The following is a 15572-nucleotide window of genomic DNA, read 5'->3' as shown; positions in this document are numbered from 1 at the left end:
GAGAGGTAGTTATATTACTACACCTACTAGTTAGGAAATTTTGAAAACTTAAATTTGGACATGTTTTGCAAAAAGTGTAGGGAAAATGTAAAACGGCTATAACTTTTGCATACGATGTCGGAAAAAAATGTATAATATATCAAAAAATTCAGCACGAAAATCCGCATCCGATTTTGACCGCCTACGGCCTGTTTGCAATTTTTTAGAATCCTCAAATTCCAAAAGGAAAAAAAGATATGCTCAAATTTCAGTTTTTTTTTTATTTTGGTCAAACTACTTATTCAAGTAGTATAATGTTGCTACATAATTATTCAAGAATATTAGTGTTACTAAATAATTATTTCAATTTTTAGATTTTGGTCAAATCTGGTCAAACTATGGTCAAACTTATTCAAGAAATATTAGTGTTACTAAATAATTACTGTTTTTTAGAATAATAGTTTCAAACTCAAACGGTGAAACGTGTGACCAAATGTTCAAGCTAAACTGCTGAGGGTTAATAGGATTGACAGCTTACATTTGTCAGGAAAACAACAAGTGCAGACTTGGAAAGTAGGGGGAATAGAACTCCGAAGTTAAGCGTGCTCAGGCTGGGAGAGTGAGAGGATGGGTGACCGGTCGGGAAGTTAGACGATTTGGAATGATCCACACTTGAGCAGTTAAGAGGGGTGATTAGAGACTAAATCATCAAATAATTCAATTCAGAAAATTGAAAATAAAAAAAATCAAAAAAATTCCAAAATTTTCAAAAATATATATAAAAAAATACCTTTAGTACCGGTTGGTAACAGCAACCGGTACTAAAGGTCCCCATACCACGGCGCGAGCTCACGCCACGTGGTGCGCCTTTAGTGGCGGTTCGTGCCGAACCGATACTAAAGGGGGGGTCTTTAGTCTCCACCCTTTAGTGCCGGTTGCAGAACCGGCACTAAAGGCCCTTACGAACCGGTTTTAAAGCTCTGTTTTCTACTAGTGATGGTAGATCCTGCTAATGAAAAATTGGATAGAGTTTTTATTTCTCCGCATTGGGAAGAACATTACCCACTCCCCCTCCTTCAGGCAATAGAGGGAGATGTTTATGACCACACTCCTCTCATTCTTGATGTTGTTTCTCACAAAATTTCTTAGCACATTTCTAGGTTTGAGAACTATTGGATGTTGGGAAATGGCTTTAAAGAGTTTGTCACTTCTACCTGTAATATACATTATGGTCTTTCTAGTATAAATAGATGGTAAAAATGATTGAGAATCCTTAGGAGAAAAGTTATGGAGTGGAATAAGAATGATGATGCTTGGTGTAGGAAGATCAAAACTGATCTCCTAGCTAATCTAGACACATTGATAAAAAAAATGTTGGGATTAGTGGTCTGGCTGCTCAGGAGAGAAATGAGCAAAAAGATCTAAAGGTCTGATTGGGGAGAATTCTGAAACAAGAAGAGATGAAGTGGCTGCAGAGATATAAACATAGAGAAATAATTTTGGAGGGTGATAGTAACACTACATGCTCTCATGCTAAAGACAATGGCAGAAGGAGGGGAAATTGGATTGTTTCCTTCGAGCAAGAAGAAGGGGTGAGGTCTGATTGGGGAGAATTCTGAAACAAGAAGAGATGAAGTGGCTGCAGAGATATAAACATAGAGAAATAATTTTGGAGGGTGATAGTAACACTACATGCTCTCATGCTAAAGACAATGGCAGAAGGAGGGGAAATTGGATTGTTTCCTTCGAGCAAGAAGAAGGGGTGATTGAGGGAGAGGCCCATCTACTGAGCTACATTAATAAAAAAATGTTTGGGCATGTTGAGTAATCTACTATTTTCCTGAATGTTCAAGAGGCTTCCAAAATCTCAAATAGAGATGCTAAAAATTAATGGAACCTTTCCCTATGGATGAGTTACAATCTGTAGTGTTTCAACTGGAAAAAAGAGAAGCCTTGGTCCTGATGGTTTACCTGTTGGTTTATAGCATACTATGAGAGGGGGACGTGTGGGAGTCAAAGTCAATGGTGTCATTGGTCCTTACTTTAAAACACATAAAGGCTTGACACGGAGGGATTCCGTATCACCATTATTCTTTGATTTGGGTATCGATGCTTTGGACATTACTATGGGAAAAACTAGGCAAAATGGTTTTGTCAAAGGAGTTTTGCGAACAAATCTAGAAAAAGGGGTGAATATGTTACACTATGTGGATGATACCATGTTTACTGCAAAGATGATGAAATTAGTGCAAGAAATCTTGAATTAATCATGTGTCCGTTTGAGCAAATGTTAGGGTTGACCATTAATTTGTAGAAGAGTGAGCTCTTCCTTTTTGGGGAGGCTATACAAAAACTAGATTATACCAAGAATTTTTTACTTGTGAGCCGGGGAGGTTCCCATTAAGTATATATGTGTTCATGTTTTAAACATAGTGATTAAAGACAAACATCGTAAAGTGACTACCGAAATTGAGAAGAGGTGTGCTTGCATGTAAGGGAATATTTTCTTGAACATTGTAGGTAAGGTTACCCTAATGAAAACATATTTAGCTACAATCCTTTGTTCATGATGTCCTTCTAGCCCATTCATGTTGGAATGAGGAAGAACGCGGATGTTTTAGAGATAGGTTGGTTTGGTAAGCTGATGAGATAAGAAAAAGTACCATTTTGTAAACTGGAAAACATGTTGCTAATCCAAAAATCAAGGGGGATTGAGAATTTGAACTTGGAGCTTATGAATAAAGCTTTGCTTGCCAAATGGTTATGGAACTAGAAAAAGAAACTGGGTTGTGGTAAGATGTTTTGCTTCATAAATATGTGAAGGAGAAATTCGCGTCCTTGGCCCAAAAATTTTCTACTGCCTACCGCGGGAGGCGCCGGTTCGGTTTGGTGTTTTTCCACGTGTGAACATGGTGGTGGCGGTTCCGCACTTCCACTAGCGGACGTGGCAGGAGGCGGGGAGGAAATTTTTTGGGGAGGGCATGAGGAAATCAGCGGGATTTCTTTCCTTTTTTGCGTCGCGCACGTGGGAGTATTGTTTTCGAAATATCACGGTTTGTTGGATGAGTGGGCATAGCACTTGTGGTCCCCATGCGTTAGTGGCATACGGTATATGATTGTGCCTTTCTTGGGTTCTTTTAATATTGTTGTAAAAATAAAAAATTGTTGTATTGCAGAAGGGAGTTTTGAGCTCGAGGCCAACACGCATTTGTCTCCATGTTGTCTCGACTGTAAAAAACTTCTACAATAGCTCTCATATCTCTAAATTAATCGTCGTTTACGGGATGTTGAGGTAAAAAGAACCTCTCCAATACTTCCCGTGAGGTGAGTATAACTTTACGTGATCCCATAAAATTGATCTTTCTCCCTGCATCTTTCGGTCATCTTCACATGTTTCTGGTACGAAATTCAAGGCGAGCGGACGTCGGCCCTTCTATGTTGGTCGATAGTTAGATGATGAATTGCTCGTTCATGATGGTCGTGGTACGATCTTGCGGTCGACAAACCCACTCCCTGGTCGAGGGGTGGACCGTTGTCATCTCCTTCGGCGTATGCGTGATCTTCATCTTGAGCTATCCATTCACATATGAGTGACGGAGATTTGAGGTCAGCGCTGTCGTAGTTTTCCATTAAATCCTACTAGTAATTGGGTAATGAATTTCTAGGTTAGCCATTGCTTTGTGTCACGCCAATGTAGAATCAGCCACCCACATAGAAATATTTTTGAAGGGGTAGAATCCTCCAAAAATTTCCGTAGGAAGTCTCTGAATGAAAGAGGCCCTATGTAGAGATAGTCAAAGCTGCAGTGATGTATTGATGCTCATTTGTGGCGAACATCTTTTTCAGTAGATACACTTATAAACGGGTCGAGCACTTGCATGGCATTTTGGAAACATAGCCGGCGTAGAACCTGCTATGTTTATCATACAGGCTAGAAATAGCAAACCACCTTATCCGTGCTATGCCATGAATTCAGAAATAGCACACCGCTGTAGATTGATTTAGAAATGCTTCTTGGAGCTGGAAACTATGAATTCTCGACAACTCCCTAGCATTTTTAGGGGGTGTTTGGTTCAGGGACTTTTTAGTCCCAGAGACTAGAAAAAGTCCCTAAAAAGTTCCTAGGAACCAAACGGGAGGGACTTTTTCTACAGGGACTAGAAAAAGACTCTACTAGAGTCCCTGGGACTAGAAAAAGTCCTAGGACTTCTAAACCAAACACCCCCTTAGCCAGTAGGAGTAGTGGACTTACTACAGTCGTCTGCCTCGATCGAATCCACGTCAATGAACTTGGAACGGCAGACGACACCGTGCAAGACCAGCAGTGCAGTGCAGTCCGTCACATCAGCGATCCCTGTCTACTCTCCGCGATACACGCACTCTTCCTGTCATCCACATTAACGTTACCAGTACTAGTACTATACTCTACGAGTTACTACGTAGTAGTACTACTACACCATACCAGCACCGGTACTGTAGTAATCGAGCGTACTTGTGGCAGGTCGCCCTGCGGCGCACGGCACTGACCGTATTTATACTATTTATTTACGCGTGTAGTACGTGCGTACCCACCCGCGCCCGCGCCAGTCTGTCTGCTACGCCTAATCCCGCTCCCTGTATTCGCAGCTTCTTGTCTCGTGTACAGTACGGGCGTACAGTACTCCAGCTGGTAGGAGTATAGTAGAGTATCACAAGGTACACACACCATCACAGCAGTGGCATGCATCGCGAGGTGAGTCGTTAATGGCGATGGGGTCAAAGCGCATCGAAGGCGGAGGAACCGTACCTCCCCTCCTGCAGCCCGGGCGTCCATTACTCGTGCCCTGTAGCCATCTGCTCGTGTCCCCCGACCTCCTCCACAAGAGAAATCCCCAGCTGCAGCTAGCCCGGGCCGGAGTAGCGGCACCGGCGACATTAACACGGCGAGTCTTGTCTCGCCTGGTTCGTTGGGCCGTTCCGGTTCGAGCGGGACGTTAATGTCCGTGCGGTGGCACGCCACCTCGCCATTATTGGCCCGGTCGGCAACCCCAGCCCGTGGTCCATCCATCATCGTCGATGGAATGGAGGAGCGCGTATCACCGGTCGGGATCACATGAGGTACTACGTCCTACGTGGTCCTCGCTCTCTGGGAGAGAAGATTTGTCTGTCCCGTTCTTCTTAAACTCTCCGTCCCGTCCCGTCCCGTCCCGTCTACGGCTTCCCCTGCATCCACGGCGGCGAGCTGAGAGTATCCCCGCGGCGACAGCGTTGGGCTGCCGCTACCGTGACTATGAGCCCATTTATTGCTTGCCCTCCACCTTCCAGGACGCGTCGTCCTTGCCAATGATCCGTGCATTTTCTCCCTATTCGAGCGCGATGGCTGTGTACTTGGCGTACCGACGGTCGATGCAGATATATACTTATTTGTGTATGCGCTCGAATCTTCGTACGCAAACTGTGCGCGTCCACGTACCGCGCCATGCCCATGCCCACGCAAGCACCCACCAGCTCGCTCATGTGTCTCTCTCTCTGTGTGTACTTCGGTTGTTTTTATGTTTGCCGTGACCGTCCGGGCAGCGGATAACAATTTGCGGGGTGCCAAGAGGACAGGTGCAAAGCAAATTGAGGAGCAACCGAATAGGCACAAAATATCCATGGCTCACCATGCCTGGCTCAGGACTCGCTTCTGTCTACTTTACTGAGCGCGGTGCCGAATTTGATGGCGCTGTCGCTGCTGGGTGCTGCCATGGCCATGCCGTGCCACCGCTCCGTCGAAAGGGAAGGCGGAAAACGACCAAAAGCGGCCCGCAGTCACCACGCCGGCCGGCCGGCCAGATACACACACCCGTCTGATTCACACATAGGCAGCAGGACACATACATCCATCCCACCCAACGCATGCATGCATACTCCTACCTCTGTATATCTGTATCTATGCAGGGAGAGAACACACCCCACATCTATATATCTACAGCGACGTGCGTCGTGCTGCTAGATGTGATGATGATGACCGTGATGATCGTCTACTCATGGCAGAGCCCCAGGACACAAACGTGCATTAAACAAACGTGCACGCCAGGACCCTCTCGGTGTAGCTACAGCTACCAGGAGACGTAGTAGGGCAAGCAAATAAATAAAGGACGCGGTGTTCTGGCTCCTAGGTGCATATGCACCCATTGTCTAAATACACATTTTGAAAAATTAAAAAATTCGAAACAAAAATCCCGTGGGTATATCCGGACATTCTATGTGCGTGCACAAAGTTTCGGTGAAAAACAGCATTTTTTGTGGCTTGTGTAAAAAAGATAAAGAAATGCCTCATGAATAGTTATACTGGAGCATAGAAATTATCTTTTTTACACAAACCACAAAAAACCTCGTTTTTCACCGGAAACTTTGTGCACACACATAGAGTTCCGGATATACACACGGGGTTTTTGTTCGGGATTTTTCAACTTTTTAAAATGTGTTTTAGACAATGGGTGCATATGCACCTAGGAGCCATAGCCAATTACCGATAAATTGCGGACTAAAAAAGAGGATGGCTACAGCCTATAGGGAGCGCACAGCTACACTCTACGTAGTACTAGCGGCGACTGTAGCTAGCTGCGTGCGAAACTGAGACGGGCTAGGCCACCTTTCTCCTCGCTTTTATCGGGCGTGGGGCAGCGCTGCCGTTGGCAGCAAGGAAGCAGTCGTCGTCGTCGTGGTGCAGGCAGGCAGCCTCTGCGCCGCGCGCTCCTGGGGACCCGGGCGCGCCCTCCCTCGCCTGCTCTGCTCCGGTTCCGTTCCATGGATCACGAGCGCCCCGCTCTGCTCGCTCCTGCTGACGACGCTGTTGCCTGCTGCCATTGCACGGCACTGCCGCTGCCGCTGCGTCGCGGTAAACGTGCCCGTGCTGTACGTACGTGCTGCTCCGTTGACGCCGCGCGGCGAGCAACGTCACCGCCGGTGGCCATGGTAATTAATAAAACTGGCCGGCCGGCTCAGAAAACCCAGAACATTGGGGTAGAGTAGAAGGTCATCGCATTTCCTCGATGATTCCGGGCGACGCAGTCAGTCGCATTGCATTGCATTGCATTGCATGGTGCTAGCTGTTACGGGAAGAAGATTGATTGATCCTGCGCTCCACTGTGGGGGTGGGGGCGACGGTGTCCGGGCCATGGGCCGGGCGGGCCTACGGAGCCGCTCCCGTGTCGTCGTATGCTTTGCTTGCTTTAAGCCTGGCCGGTCTGGCTCTCTTTGGCTGGCTGCGTATGAGAGGGCCGAGCTGCGCCGTAGGGCCGGCATGCACGGGCCCGCTGACCAGCCAGCTGTTGCAGTGCAGTACTTGAACAGTCAAATAGTGTTGTTGGCTTGTGACGAGAGGCTAGCTACGAGCTTGGCTACGCTCCGAGCTGTCATTGATGGATGTCTGGGCGATACTATCTACGAGCAAGCTGTAGCCTGTAGGTAGTGACTAGAGAGACACCAGGGATGGGGCTGAGGATGACATGACGGCCCGGGGAGACGCCCCTCCGCTTTTCCGGGCGCGAGCAGAGCAGAGAGAGACAGGGGCAGCCACGTCATTTCCACGTAGTACTACAGGGAGAGTGAGTGACATGTGATCGTGGCAGCCATGTCATTTCGTGATCGCTGTTGCGTGCGCCGCTCTGCTCCCGTGTCCCCCCGACCAGAGCGTGATCACCGCCCCCGTGCGTGTGTGCTGTGGACAGCACGCTTGACCAAAGCCAGAGCGAAAGCTTTATGAAAAAATCTCGCCCGTGCCGCTCGGGGGGCAGGGCGGAGGTACGCGCACGATCACGTGGTGGGGATCGTCTCGTCGCCGTCGTCGACGGATCCGTCTCCTCCTCCTCCTCCCGTGTGCCCGGGGCCTGGGCGCGGGTGGGGGCTCGGCCGACCGATGCATGCATCGTCGTCGACCAGCCGGGGGAACGGGTGGACGTTGCTCTCGTACGTACTACGATGCGACCGGTATCAATGCTGCCCCATAAATGGGTGCTGTGGATCGCGCGGCCGGCCGCCGGGAGAGGCGAGGATCGGTCGAGCGGCCACCACTTATGGCTGGCTAGCTACCGGAATTGAAAGAGGCTGCAGCCGATCCAGCGCGCGGCATGCACCATTAGTAGTGCGGTGTATACTTCTATTTTGGGTTGTCACGAGAGAGAAACGGAAAAAGGAGTACAGATATCGGAGCTAGTAGTAGACTTTCGGTCGTGTGACTCGTGTCTATACGATGCACACCTGTCTTTTTCATGTATGACACACTGTTTGCAAGTAGCATGATACGGTTAACAAGTGGGATTTCGATTTATGGCTGCATGATGATTGAGAGCTACTTCCTCCTTTAAAAAATGTAAGAACTTTTTTGACACTACACTTCTGTCATGATGTCAAAAAATGTAAGACGTTTTTTTGACACTACACTGTTGTCATGATGATTAAGAGTAGCTCTCAATCATCATGACAGCCACAAATTGAAATCCCACTTATTAGCCGTATTATGGTTGTCAAAAAACGTCTTACATTATAGAATATAAGGAGTAGTATAGTGATTAGCCGCTGTTTTTAGAGCAAGTACAATAGTGGACTACAAGCCCGCTTACATGGCATTTTTTGTTTATGTGAAAGAGAGAGACAAACAAAAAGAGAGGGAGTGGGCTCTAATGCAATAGCTAGCTTCTTCAAATACTCATAGGTAAAATCAGTAAATGAGAGGAGAAAAGGACGAGAGAGGGTGGAAAAAAAATCACTAGCATTAGAGCCAACCTTATTGTATGAGTGAATGATATTGCTAGCTCTTGATGACATGGCAATAATATATAGCCAACTGTTGGCTATATTATAAACCATGCTCTTAGAGAAATTGAGTGGTTACTGGCTTGCTATGCTATTGCCTACAATGAGGTGCTACAGTCATACGGAGTAATCCGCTAGCCACTCTGGCTATAGCTCTAGGATAAGTCAACACTGAATGGTACTATATATTTGGAAAATGAAGATAAATTGATGTGGATGGCTGCGAGTAAGTAAAGTTGTGCATACAAACCTGATGGCAGGCCTGAGACTTCAGAGATGGACACTAAAAAAAGGACCACAATAGCCAGGGACCGTTCGCCGGGCAGGATGGCATTTGCGAACGGGCATGGTTGCCCGTTTCTGTGTTTTGAGATGATTTTGTTTACAAAAAGCATGGCATTTTATTATTTTTAGTGCATTTTTCATCAAAAAACTGCCACCATCAGATCTTGATCCTGTGGTTTGTGGGGCCTTCGCTAGAATTTCGTCCCAAGAGAACGGTCCCAAGATAACATTACCCTAAAAATAAAGAGAACTAGATGATACCTCGGGCGTTGCCGTGGCAACTGTTAACAAATAATTCAATGTTAAAAAACATCAGAAATTTATGAAGCATAGTATAAGTTAATGATAGAGAATTTGTTTGAAAGAAACATTGTTTAGAGTAAGCATGTAACTTTTTTTATGAAAATCTTAAAATGAGTGTGATTTTTGTTTTGCTAATGTATTACCTTGACAATATATTTGTGAGGGGATATGAGACGAAAACACCATTGAGTACAGATAGTAGAGACATCTCAACCCTTGACTTAAACCTAAAAACATCGATATACATATAGATGTGCATTCATAAAAAGCGTAGCTTGCATAGAAAAAATAAAACACAAGTTCACAGATAATATGATTTTCGGTATAAAAAAAAGGCCACTTATAAATCACCATGCCCATTGTTGAGTAAATCATGCTTCTAGCCGTGTCAATCATGTGCAGTATATTGCAGCCATTCACAACAACATACCTAGGTAGCTCTAATTCTTGTAGTCTGTCTTGTCTCGTGCACAATCACGCATGCTTCCCTATCACGTGAAGCTTAGTTCCGTAGAAAAAACCTAGCTACCTAGGTGTATGCAATGGAACCAAATTAGGATTAAAAGGTTGCAAGAAAACAATGGATTCTTAAAAAAAAACTTGTCGGCACTCTGTTCACTCGAGGAAAGACATGGAACTCGTGCTGGCATTGAATTCTTTGGTGATTATTAAACCAAGGGCCTACATGGAAGCTTGTGTAGATTTCTATGTTTCCAATTTCCTTCTTGCTTATGAGTCACTAACAGAGCCAACTACGATGATACTTGGTGTTCCACTTTGTTCAGTCCAGGAAAGACAAAGTTGATAATTCTTCAAAGGAATTGGCTCTACAAATCGAACAGATGGTAAAGTAGAAATTTAAATAGCTCCAAATCAATTTGAATGAGAAAGTTGGTATATTTACAAGTCGAGTTCATTTGATGGGTTAAAACCTTCTATAGCTGATGAGCAAGAAACAAATCATGGTTCTCAAGCACTATGGTAGGAAGTGGGTCAATCCCGTTCATAAAGTACTTCTTTGTAACGTAATTGATTAGAAGAGTCGTGGCTTGTTCCGCAATGAGTTTTTTCCTTCTCGGCTAGATGAAAGAGATGATAAAAAATAAAATATCTAGATGTATCATCCATATTATAGGTTTGAATGTGATAAAATTATGCAAGTCAAAAAAGAAAGATCAATAGGGTAGAATACAAAAAGAAAAAAGGTAGACACAACCAAATTTTAAAATGAATAATTGAATTATGCAAGTGAAAAAAATGAAAATCAATGGGATAGGATGCAACGAGAAAAGCCACACACACAAAATCATAATTATTCAAGTGGAGGAAAATCAATGAAGATCAAAATACAAATGAAGGAAGAACAAACACAACAAATTAAAAGGGGCAAAACCAATGAACAAGAGTAACTGAAGTCAAGGCCTCTTCTTTCTCAACATATGTCACAAGCAACTACTCCATGACTTCGTTTACTTAGTGTGATCGATGGCTCAGTTATACTGTGTATGTTACATAATACCCACAAATCTTGGCATCATGAACCTATGGCAAGAAGCATTCTTCACGAAAGGACATTCACTAATGCAAGTTGTTTCGTTATATTTCTGATGTCGCTCTGAGATCAATAATGTCAACTTTCACCTTTTCAATAATGTTAGCAAGAATTAGGCCCCTTTCACCCTCTAGAATTAGGCCTCTTCGGTTCACAATATTTAAAAACGTAGGAATAAGGAAACATAGGATTGCAATGTCATGTCCGTTTAAGTCCTAAAGGATTTTGACTTGTTGGACTACATCACAAGAAAACAAAATGATTCCTTTCAAGAGGTTTGAATGGTTGCTAAATTTTCTATGGAATGTTTTACAAAATAATCCTTAGGATAAATTCCTATGATTCAATTCGATGAATCGAACGACCATCATAAGGAAAAAATCCTAAAGATTCCAATCGACCTCGTTCTTAAGCATGTTCTCAATAGTTGTACTCTAGAAACTTCCCCTAGTTCTTTGATAAATACTTCTATATACAATGTCAAAAATCTCAACCAAGTTTGTTAGGTATTTAATGATTCTATAGAAATAACATATACAAGTGTGCAACATGATAATATTGTTGTTCTTGATTCATGGTGATATCTATTATAATTAGAGTTTGTTAAACTTATTTTTTACAAAATAAAATCACATCAACGATGTATAACACATTTGTAATGATATATATTAAGGCAACTTGAAAGACATGCACATTAGTGTACATGACGCCGCTTACATAATTAATCAAGCAAGCTATAGCCAAAATGTATTCAACATAGCATATACAAAATGGTATCTTTAATAATATTTCTTTTATAAAAATAGATTTTTCACAAGGGGAAAAAGTTCAATATAAATTGATGATAGCATTTCAATTCGATTGGGCCAACACATGTGGTGTTGTGCTAGAGACCGGCAACCTGTGACCCATAGTAGACGTCGTAGCCGCTCCAAAGCAACCACTAGATTTGAACTCTATCTCAATCTAAAAATCCATGTTTTCCCATCCTATTTTTGTCACCACGTAGACCTTGGAAGCACGGGAAGGAGAAAAGCACATATAGAGCAGGAACCAACCGATCATATATATTGAAAGATTCCAGCGGCACACTCCGTAGCAGCTGGCCAACAACCAGTACCACCAAGACTGCAAGCGTCATGAGCCACCAACCACTTCTCAAATCGTGAGCATGCAATGCACTCCACAGCAAGATGTCATGCACCACAAGATGTGACAACTTAGCCTATACCTAAACATTGTAAATCAGTGACTGCATTGAGCACTACTCCATGCGGTGACCCCGTAGGAGAAGATAGATCATGGTAGGGACGATGACTTCTTCTCGACTTTCAAGGATTCTCTCCTCAAGGTACTTTGTATGTGAACATTTTTTGACCATCCTATTTGTATTTTTAGTAGAATTTTTTTAATCATCATATATACTAATTGTGGAAAACATCATAATGTACTCACTATAGCAATTATACTTCTTCATTCTTGGAAATTTTTATCTGGAATTTATCTGGATTATAACATCGGTTATTCCACATGTTTATCCACGTTGTCAATTGAAACATATCATCGAGAGTGAAAGATAACAGTCGGTTATTGCTATCACCCGTCGGGTATGTTCTCACATAACCAAGAGTCTGTGTAACACCGGAGGATGGCTCTCCCACCCTCCCACCCTCCTCTCCCCTGTCCCACCACCCTACCACCATGGATCTAACTCCATCTGATCTTCATGGAAGGATTGCTTCATTGGGATTTCTCTCCGGGCATTGCCCTTGCAGAACAGGTGAGGAGAAGGTTTGGATCCACGGTACACTTTTCTCCCTCTCGAGACACCAAAGAGTTCTTCCTGGTGGTTTCTTTTTCCTCGGCCTCTTTTGCTCTCTCGGAAGAATCAGTTTTGATTGCTTTGCAATGTTGCATTGGGGGAATCAGTACTGGTTTCAAGGTGTTGAGGTTGAATCATCAGGCATTTCGTTTCTCTGTGGCAAATAACAAGGTTGGCCATTTCATTTATGGCCTTCGGGATAGAATTTGGCCAGACTTCGTTTGTCACTTTCAGTTGTTTAATGCCACTTTGCCAAGCTTGCAAGTTTACACTCAACCTGGCATGTTGATGAGGTTCTTCATGAACTATCGGCTCGGCATCCAATCGCAGTTCGATATGCTTCAAAATTTTTGCATTCACGTGATCAAGGGTGTAGGACTATCTTGCCAGAACTATCCAAGTTTGAGTTACGTCCGATAAATTACATGGCTTTCTCCAACAAGAATCATGCCGAAGCTTCCACATCCGGTTCATGTTTGCCATTGTTCAAAGAAAGTTCTTCAGCATGCAGTTTGAATCATCATGCAGAAAATTTGAATGCTAATCCGGTAATTGGGTTGCCATCTTCATTGCATGCTGACGTGGAAAAGGAGTTATTGCCCACCATGATTTCCTCGGTGCAAAATCCGCTCCCTCTGTCTGACAGGTTTTTATTGCAGGAGCAATTGGAGGAGGGTCAACAGGCTAATTATCTTTATTTGGGATCGGTCAAATGCCCTTTGGATATACCATACCCGACTACTCCACAATGTTTTCTTGCTTCTGCGTTCAAATATGCACCGCCTTATTCTCAGTGCCACTGAGGGAGTCCTGGATTAAGGGGTCCTCGGGCGTCCGGCCTGTTGGACATGGGCCGGACTGATGGGCCATGAAGATACAAGACAGAAGACTCTCTCCCGTGTCCGGATGTGACTCTCCTTGGCGTGGATGGCAAGCTTGGCGTTCGGATATGAAGATTCCTTTCTCTGTAACCGACTTTGTACAACCCTAGTCCCCTCCGGTGTCTATATAAACTGGAGGGTTTAGTCCGTAGAGGCAATCATAATTATACAGGCTAGCTTTCTAGGGTTTAGCCATTACGATCTCGTGGTAGATCAACTCTTGTAATACTCATATTAATCAAGATCAATCAAGTAGGAAGTAGGGTATTACCTCCATAGAGAGGGCCCGAACCTGGGTAAACATCGTGTCCCCTCTCTCATGTTACCATCGACCTTAGACGCACAGTTCGGGACCCCCTACCCGAGTTCCGCCGGTTTTGACACCGACACTGGTGCTTTCATTGAGAGTTCCTCCGTGTCGTCATCAGAAGGTTCGATGGCTCCATCAATCATCTACAACAATGCTGACCTGGGGGAAGTCTTTCTCCCCGGCCAGATCTTCATGTTCGGCGGCTTCGCACTGCGGGCCAATTCGCTTGGCCATCTAGAGCAGATCGACAACTACGCCCCAGGTCACCAAATTAGTTTTGGAAATCTGGATTATGTCGCCGATATCCGAGGAGACTTGATCTTCCAAGGATTCGCAACCCCAACCTCCGCTCTGGCCTTAGATCCGGAGCGTATCGCCAGGTCCAAAGATGGGTTTCCTGAGCCCGCCAGACTATCTGCGACCACTAGGCCCGTTACGGGAGAGCTGGGGGAAGTAGTGTCGCTGGCAACCATCATGGAGCCGGACTCTTCTCCGGGCACTGGTTCCGAACCCTCGGAGTCAGCATCACGCGAGATCGGCCCAGGAGTCTCCCTCCCGCCGTACTCCACGGACTCTCTTATCCCCGGCCAATCCTCGCCTTTAAGCGAGGCTCTGGACCTAATGCGATCCCTTGTCATCACAGAGGAGCAAAGTCCAAACTACGCCCAGCCCGGACTAGGGGTTGAGAGCAGGGAATTTTACGTCCCACCACTTTATAGCCACTGTCGAGGACTTAACCAACATGCTCGATTACGGCTCCGAAGACATCGACGGTATGGACGACGATGCCAGAGAAGAGCAGGCCCAAAACCCGCCGTTTACCGGATGCTGGACGGCCACCTCTTTGTATGACGTGTACATGGTGGATACACCCAAAGAAGCTAATGGCGATGACAAGGAAAACCCAGTTGAGGATAAACCTCCTGAGATACAGCCAAAGCGCCGACGTCAGCGGCGCTGCTCCAAATCACGCCGTGGAAAGGGCAGCAATACCAGCACAGGAGACAACAACACTCCGGACGATGCCGAAGACTGAGAAGACCCCGTCGAGCCAACTTCTGAACAGGACGATCGGGGAGATGGGCAAGTTAGCCCTGATGAACAGGCCATAAACGAAGACTCGGAGGACAGTAATTATCTTCCACCCTCCGAGGACGAGGTGAGCCTCGGCGATGAGGACTTTATCGTTGAGGAACCTCTCGAGCAGGAGCGCTTTAAGCGCCGGCTAATTGCCACTGCAAGGAGCCTGAAAAAGAAGCAGCAGCAGCTTCAAGCTGATTAAGATCTGCTCAATGATAGGTGGACTAATGTCCTGGCAGCCGAGGAATACGGCCTCGAGCGCCCAACCAAAAGTTACCCGAAGCGCAAATTGTTACCTCAATTCAATGACGAGGCGCTGGAGCCCGTACCATCAACGCGTAATGCGGCTAACCGACCACCACGTGGCCGGGACAAAGCGGCAACTCAAGCCGAACACCAGCCCATACTACCTCGTCGTAAAGGCAGAGACATAACAACTCGGGGTTATACATATGACCTGCGGCAGGACTTGGACAATAGAGCAGGTCAGACCAGATCGATCTACGGATCGAGGGGGCGTGCCCCGACGTGCAACGGCGACCATCTAGCCGGACGTGATAAACATAACCACGCCCGGCCGGG

Source organism: Triticum aestivum, chromosome 1D, assembly GCF_018294505.1.
Source record: "Triticum aestivum cultivar Chinese Spring chromosome 1D, IWGSC CS RefSeq v2.1, whole genome shotgun sequence".
Taxonomy (NCBI): Eukaryota; Viridiplantae; Streptophyta; class Magnoliopsida; order Poales; family Poaceae; genus Triticum; species Triticum aestivum.
This window is presented reverse-complemented; position numbering follows the sequence as displayed.